Source organism: Equus caballus, chromosome 24 (genome assembly GCF_041296265.1).
Source record: "Equus caballus isolate H_3958 breed thoroughbred chromosome 24, TB-T2T, whole genome shotgun sequence".
In the NCBI taxonomy this organism is placed as follows: Eukaryota; Metazoa; Chordata; class Mammalia; order Perissodactyla; family Equidae; genus Equus; species Equus caballus.
In genome coordinates, this window is record NC_091707.1 from 33,636,718 (window position 1) to 33,645,504 (window position 8,787).

Consider the following 8,787-nt stretch of genomic DNA (forward strand, 5'->3'; position numbering starts at 1 on the left):
TTCTTAACGTGAGAATTCTGATTCAAGAGGTCTAGGGTAGGGTGCAAGATTCTGCATCTCTAACAAGCTCCCAGGTGATGCCCATGTTGTTGGTCCCGGGACCACCCTCTGAGCAGCAAGGCTTCCAGACTGCAACCTCCTGTTCTACACTCACTGTGATTCCCACGCTTAGGGTTGAGTCGCTGCGCCCTCTGTTGACCACTGCAGGGCATGACAATCTTTGACCAGGTTGACGAAGGCAGCATGCATGAATTTTAAAATTCACACAAAATTCTTGGGGGACAAGATCTCCTTCTAAAAGCAGATAGGCACACAGATTCTGATAGTGTTAGGAAACTTATTCTTAAGAATACACTCTGTAAAGGATTCTTCCCGAAACTGAAGGATGCTAGGGTTGGGAGGAACTCACACTCATCTAGTCAGAGATTTTCTCCTTTTGTCACTGTTTGCTTTTCCCACCTCTTTTTTTCTCTTTTTTTAAAGATTTTATTTTTTCCCTTTTTCTCCCCAAAGCCCCCCAGTACATAGTTGTATATTCTTCGTTGCGGGTCCTTCTAGTTGTGGCATGTGGGACGCTGCCTCAGCGTGGTCTGACGAGCAGTGCCATGTCCACGCCCAGGATTCGAACCAACGAAACACTGGGCCGCCTGCAGCAGAGCGCGTGAACTTAACCACTCGGCCACGGGGCCAGCCCCTTTTCCTACCTCTTTTAAAAAAAAAATATCAAGCCTTTCTTCATCCAGGCTGCAGTATGACTTCCGTGGGCCCTAGGAACTTTGAACTTTCTGGGCCCCTTACTCTACAAAAATTTATTAAAGATTATATTTTATGACTGCATTGGTATACAGGTGAATATATTAATATATAATATTTAAGTCTTTTCTTGATGGAAAATTAATTGTTTTCTTCTGATTTTTAAAAGAAATTAAAACGTTTCCATGTGTTCCTAAAAATATTGTGGGCCCTGAGCACTGTGCCTCCGGCATCAGTCCTGTTCTCCGTGTGGTCGCCGAGTTACATCTCCCTACACATACCCAAGGCTGTACTGGATGCCTCGAGGGCCATGTTGCTTTGTAAGCAGGAAACCAGATTGGACATGTTACATGACTTAGACCTATAATGTCCTGAGTGTTTCTGATGTGCCAAGTGCTTGAAACACATCTTTCAAGCTTCAGAACAGCCCCGTGAGGTAGGAATTACTATCCATGTTGTTCCCATGAGAAAACCAGAGTGGAGAAGGTGACGTCACTTCCTTTACATGACAGGACTTGCAGGTGGCAGATCTGAGATTTGAACCCCGAGTCTGTGTGATCCCCTCCAAAGGCCGGGCCCTTGATGTGACAGGATAGACAATGAGGTGCAGCCTGGATGTAAGTTCCCAATGTGTGTTACCATGTCAGGGCTCCCAGGGGCAACGTGTCAGGGGGGCTGGAGTGTCTTAGGGAAGAGGGAGACTGGAGGCTGGCTTTGGAGAAACAGTCATCGCAGAGATGAAATGGCAGGGCAAGACACTTGAGACCACAAACACGTGGAGGTGGCGTCCTCTGGTTCAGGGACCACGAGGAGAGAATCTTCCCAAGCACAAGGCAACGCAAGTTAGGACAAAGGGTGTGGCTATGGAGGGTGAGGAATTGGGGCCCAATCAGTGGGAGGTTCTTGTTTCTTTGAGCCCTAAAACCTAGTCGTAAATTATCAATGATGTAGCAAAGTTTTGTCCACCCTCCCTGTCTCAGTTTCTTGTCTACCAGATAGGAATTATGAAGCTTGCCCTCCACTCTCGGAGATGTCAGGAAGTTCACATGACTGTCAGCCCCATAAGAGTGGGGAGCCCGTGTCTGATTCAACTGTATCCCCAGGGCCTGTGTGCTCAGCACACATTAATGAGGGAATGGATGTCATCTTCTAGAAGTCCCTTTAAAAGCCGCAGCAAGAGGAGGCATCGTGGCTGGAGAAAGGTCCCCAAGCCAGAAGAGGGCGCTCTTCAGTGAAATGAGGTTTGATATGAGGAACCACCAGGATCTTTCTGTGAGATCGTGGAGAATTTGCATCCCTGGGCTTTGCTTTAAGCTTTAGGATTTAGGAAGTCAAATCATTTCATTCTAAATGCTTATATCTAAACCTACCTTAAGTCAAGTATCCTAACCAGGAAAAGAGGCTAAAATGTGGTTTATTTCCGCTATTTCATGTTCTCTTGATGCTTTAGGCACTTACTACATACAGATGTAATTATTTTTCCTTTGAGGGGGTTTGAAACAGCAACCAATTTATTATATCTCATGATTTTGTGGGTCAGGAATTAAGACAGGAATTGGCTGGGAAATTCTGCTCAGTATGGCCAAGATTGATGTCCTCCGTGGTACTTAGCTGGGGGATGGGCTGGTCTAGAGGGTCTGAAGTGGCTTCACCCATGTGACACAGATGTAATTTTCCATTTTGTGTGGTTACTTGACTAATGTCTGTCTCCCTCACAAGTCCAGAAGCTACCAAAGGGCTGGAACCGTGTCTGTTTGTGTCTGTCATTTTATCCCTAGTGGCTAGTGCACTGGCTGGCCCACTGAGACTTAGTAAATATTTGTTAAATTAGTCAGTGATGTAATTCTAATGAAGAGTGTCAGGATCCTCAGAAAAAAGGCATAGGTGGGAGTCAGTGATGGAGATGGTAGCTCAGTAAGTGCCAGGACTCTGCAACCTGGCTGGTTGGCATCACTTACCCCCATTTTACAGATGAGAAGCTGAGGCTGCCCCGACACACCTTCAAAGGGTAATGAACAAGAAGCATCTTTTATATCATAAGTCAGAGCATGTGAGGTAAATTCAGGAGCCCCAGAGGCCAGCCATGTTATTAAGATGAGTTCTTTGGGAGGTAAAAACCTGATGAAGTGACAAAAGGCTAGAAGCCGTGTTTTCACATTAGTCATATACAATGTTCCAGATTCTTCCTTCTACAGTTATCCAAATAGTAGGAGCAAAACCACCCCAAATGTTGAGGTGAAAATTCGCTTGGATGTCCATCACCATATAAACTTAAGCCTTCCTCAAAATCCACATAATTGTTTCTTCTTCTTCCTAGATTTATTTCTTTTTGATGTTTCTGCACAGCTAGACTGTTCCGTCAACATGTTACACTGCTTCTTTGGTTTTCTCAAACAACAGGCTGGCCTTTCGTCGTGAATGTGGCATCAAGAAGCCAACATGGATTAGTAATAGTGCCCTTGATTGAAGTCGGCTGTGGGGTCAGAGCATTAGCGGGTTATCTGATGCCCCTGCTTCCTGTGGGCTCTGTCTTGCCCAAAGAGCTCTTCTAGATCTCGTTACTGTGATGGGGAAATACCCCACGCTGACAGGAAATTCCTGCCCGAGTAGGGAGCTGACTTCCCGGTATCCCAGGGATTCCAAGCCCAGCCCCGTGCAGCCCATCGGCAAGGGAGCTGCCTCAAACTGACAAGCAAAATGAAGCCCAACAAAAGCAGCTGGAATCCAAACAAACAGACTTGGGTGAGGCTGGGAGGGGAGTCAGGTCTGGCGTCATCCAGGCTCTGGGCCAGGCTGTTGTCATGGTGACGGCCAGTCCGTTTACCAGCGGGCAGCAGAGCCAGTTCTCTGAGGGTGAAGCCCAAGGAAGGGGGCTGGGGTTCCCAGGGGGCCTGCACTTCTCCGAGTAAGAGAAACTCACAGAGAAGGCATGGCCACTTCCAGAGAGCAGTGCCTTCTCTGAGGAGCCAGGCAGGTGGTCTGGGGGGCAGTGGGCTCGGAGAGGCTGGCCGGCCTGAGCAGGAGGGAAGTGGCCCCTGAACCAGCAAAGAGGCCTCTGGAAAGGCTGGAAGGCTTTCCGGGCAGAAAGGATTTGCAGGTGTGTTAGCTTTCTGGGCAAAGCATGAGTTGAAGTGGATCACAGAGTTCTCTAAGACAAAAAAACAGTGGCCAGTGGTGGAGAGAGGGGCCTTCGGGAACCTCAGAGGTGAAACGTGAAAATATTTTATGTCCCTCTCCAGGAGCTTTTTTTTGCTGATGACCACAATTCAGGTAATAACCTGGAGGACAAGAGGAATGAACAGCATCCAGTGTAAAACAAAACGTCAGAAAACTGCTTTGCAGAGCAGGCCTGAGAGGTGCTCGTGTCCACGAGGGTGGGTGACTTTAGGTAAAGAATGGACCCCCTTTCTGGCTAATGCGCAACATTGGCCAAAACAAATGCCGTGGAGGAAAGAATCTTGGTACCTTCCTCCAGAAATCTTGCTGCAAAAGTGTCTGTCACACAAAAGGACAAATCCTGTGTGATTCCTCTTATGTGAGGTTCCTGGGGCAGTCACATTCGTAGAGACAGAAAGTAGAATGGTGGTAGCCAGAGGCCGTGGGAGGCGGGAATGGGGAGTGAGTGTTTCGAGAGTATGGAGTTTCAGTTTGAAGATGGAAAGGCTTCTGGAGATGGATGGTGGTGACAGTTGCCCAACAATGTGAATATACTTAATGCCACTGAACTGTACACATAAAAATGGTTAAAATGACAAATTCTAAGTTATGTATATTTTACCACAATTTTTTAAAAAGTGTCCATCAGTTAAAGACTGTCTTCTTGTTGTACGAGGACTCAGGGGCATATGCTTGAAGGCTGACACCCAGACTGCTTTCACGTCCATTCTCCATTATTCGCTAAAGTCCACTTTATGGAGACACAGCTGAGGCTCAGAGAGGTGAACCAAGAAGCGCTGGGTGATTAAGATGATATTTCAGAATTCATTGTTAAGGTACCAAATGCCAAGGGGCAAGGTGAAAGGAGAAAGGGGGAGCTTTGGAGGAAACTAAGGAAAGGGTTATATTTGGCAATTAGAAGAACTGGAGGGGCTGGCCCGGTGGCGCAGCAGCTAAGTTCGCACGTTCTTGCTTCGGTGGCCTGGGGTTCGCCGGCCCAGATCCCGGGTGCATACATGGCACCGCTTGGCAAGCCATGCTGTGGCAGGTGTCCCACATATAAAGTAGAGGAAGATGGGCATGGATGTTAGCTCAGGGCCCGTCTTCCTCAGCAAAAAGAGGAGGATTGGCAGTAGTTAGCTCAGGGCTAATCTTCCTCAAAAAAAAAAAAAAAAAAAAGAATTGGAAAAAGCCCGAAATGCCTTAGGAGAGTAGAAGAGAATTTTGGGCTCTTCTCAGGGGCCAGAAGGTAAGATCCAACTTAGACTATCACAGCCAATGAAAACAGTTCTCCCTTTTGCTCTGCCTAAATTGAGAAACAAGTTAAACCCACCCATCAGGAGGAAATGAAACAAAATGAAACAATGTCAAAACATCAGCTCTCAAATTTCATGAAGGGAAATGTTACAGTTACAACATGGTGCTGGGTCGAAGCTTCTGGGATCTGGAACCCAAATGCCTGGGTGGAACTCAAATCACCATCAGAGTCCTATTAACTGTCAACAATTATTCAAAGCACCTTTTTTTTCTGTTTAAAGAAATACACCACGCATCACCACCACCACTTACCCAGCGTATGGTATACTGGCATATATAGCATTGATATATAGGATATAACATATTAGCATATATTAGCATGTGCCAAGCTTGGATCTAAATGTGGTCCCTGCCTTATCTTTTCACTCCTTATAAGAACCGTGCAAGATGAAACTTTTTTATAAATGACCACATGAGGCTCCTGTTTAGCAGTTTCTTCTTTCTGGTTCCTTGTTTCCTCATCCCTAAAACGAGAATCACGTTACAGCTAGAGAAGTCGTGCAGTTTGCCCCAAGTCGCACAGATGCTAAGTAGTAATGTCAGGATTTGAACTCATGTCTATCTGATTCCAAAGGTCTGCGGTGGAACCCCACACTATGCTGGAGAAGACTATTGCTGAGAAGCTTGTCAAACAAAACTGGTACAGAATATTCTGCTCTGAGAGCAATTAGAACGAGCACTTGGTAAGTTGCTTTATCCTAACATTGCATGATGTCATGATGACATACGAAGGGGAAGGGCAATAAGCATCATGAGTGTGTATTTATCAGGGATTTGGCTCCAAAGATGGATGAAACCACCAAGTACAGAGTCTGAAACAATGCTTGGCCATGTTACGTATGTATGGTGTGTGTTGTATGTCTTGTATGTTTTGTTCTGTGTGTGTTGCATGTGTTGTGGATGTGTTATGTGTGTTTAGTTTTGTGTGGATGTGTGTTCAGCGTGTATTACGTGTATGGGAGTGGGGTGTGTAAGTGAGGGAGACTTGCGTGATGACTGATTTCTCAACACTGAACACCAGGTATTCCAACAGCCGACACTTACTCAGCGCTCACTCTGAGCCAGCCACTCCTCTCAGTGCTTCGCGTTTAATAACTCATTCCTCTGCCCAACAGTGCTGGGCAGTGGCTGGTAATAGTGCCCTCACTTTATGCATGAGGAAATGGAGGCACAGAAAGGTCAATAACTTGCCCTAGACCCCCCAGAGAGTAAAAGGTGGAGCTGGGGGTTGAACCCAGGGAGATTGGCTTCAAATTCTGTGTTTTTTATTCTTTTCTTAATCGGTGATCGCAGATCACTATGTGAGAAATGATAGAATTGTTCTCCTCTCTGGAGAGCGTGTGGACAACGTGCACACATGTTGGCTGAGACAGCACCCCTTCGTTAAACATTAGTTGGGGGGAGCTGGCCATTGCTGACCTGGTAGTGCGTGTGTGATTGCTATCAACTTAATGATTATGAAGAATCAAAAAGGAATGCTGTCAAAATCTTACATTTCACATTTATGAAATGTATATGAACAAAATGATTTCATTAACTTGTTCCCTCTAACCTGGGGGCCACCTGGAGATGACCAGTATATATGGATCAGATATTCTAGGGCATGACGACAGTGTGTGATTTCTTTGAGACAGGATCGCATTTCCCCTCTTGTCTTTCTCCAACTGCCTTTCAGCGCCTGTCACAGTAAAGCTGAGGATAACAGAAGGAGGTCTTTGGTAATGCCACTCAAGGCAGAGAAGGAGACTGAGCCTGTCACTATAGTAACATAAAGAAGGTGGGTATCCATCCATCCATCCATCCATCCATCCATGCATCCTTCCATCCATCCATCCTTCCGTCTAACAAATGTTCATTGGGAACCTGTTATTTGCCAGGCGCTGTTTTAGATGTCAAAAACTCAGTGATAAATGAAATAAAGTAGTCGCTCTTGTGGAGCATCTATTCCAGTGGAGAAAAGAGACATCAAACAACTGAGTAAACATAAAAACCATACAAGTCCAGGGGCCGGCCCGGTGGAGTAATGGTTAAGGTCCCATGCTCTGTTTTGGTGCCCGGTGTTCACAGGTTTGGATCCAGGGCACAGACCTACACACTCCTCGTCATGTCATGCTGTGGTGGCATCCCACATACAAAATGCAGGAAGATTGGCACAGATGTCAGCTCAGGGCCAGTCTTCCTCACCAAAAACAAACAAACAAACAAAATCCCCCCAAAATGCATACAAGTCAAGATAAAAAATAAGGGCTATGAAGAAAATGAAGCAGGGAAAGGGGGAGAGAGAGCAACTGGGATGGGAGTAGAGGCATATTTTAGATAGTGTGGCCACAGGGGTTTATCTGAGGCTCTGCATAGAGGTTAATCCAATTACATAAAAAATCTGATTATCTTATACATACTCCATCCCAAGCCTAGGCCCCTCTCTCCACGGGCTGCTTTCTTCTTGTCCCCCTTCTCCTCCCACAGGATCTGAGGGTAACCCACTTCCCCAAACCCTCAGCTGCAGAATGGGGGGGCATGATGGACATTTAGGCAGGGCATGAGGAAAGGGTGGAGGCAGGCCCTGGGCAGGGGAGCCAAGGGGTTGAAGGGCTGGGAGGCTCACGGGGTGAAGAGTGTAGTGGGTGTTCACTGGTTCCTACTCAGTATGCATTCCTCTTCTCTCACTTCCTAACCCAGATTCTCCTTCCGGGTTTGGGTGGGATGCCAGGGGGTTCTTGACCATCTTTAGCCAATCAGCATAATACCAATCCTTTGCCTAAGTGATTGGTGCAGGTTGGGAAGTGTGAAGTGGGATGCTTGAGTCTCCTGATGGATACAAAGAGAAGTTCTCTCCCCTCCTGGTGTAGACATGAATACAGGCAGCTCTTGGCCTCTCTCTCTTTTTTTTTAAAGATTGGCACCTGAGCTAACATCTGTTGCCAATCTTTTTTTCTTCTTCTTCTTCTTCTCCCCAAATCCCCCCAGTACATTGTTGTATATTTTAGTTGTGGGTCCTTCTAGTTGTGGCATGTGGGATGCCGCCTCAACATCGCCTGACGAGCAGTGCCACATCCGTGCCCAGGATCCGAACCGGCAAAACCCTGGGCCGCCTAAGCTGAGCCCACAAACTTAACCACTTAGCCACGGGGCCGGCCCCTCTCGGTCCATCTTGTGGCCTTGATGGAAGCCATCCTGACAATAAAACCAACACATGGAAGAGGGCAGAGAGCAGAGGAGTAGAGCCAGGGTCCCAAGTGCTCTTGAAACCCATGGTACTGGATTTTTCCCTTTGTAAACCAATTCATTCATTCAAAACAATTTGAGTGCTTGTTATGTGCTAGATACTGTTCTACATGCTTGGGAAAAAATCCCTGTCCAGTTTTTCTTGGCTTTTCTTTTCCTAGCATGTGAGGAGTGGCGGGCAGATGTTCGTCAGAATCGACTGCCTGGGTTTAAATCCTGTTTCTACCTCTGCCTGGCTGTCTGACATCAGGCAAGTTCTTTAACCTCTCTGTGCATCAGTTTCCACATGCAAAAAGGAGCTAATTCCAGTGTCTACCTCATAGGATTGTTGTGAGG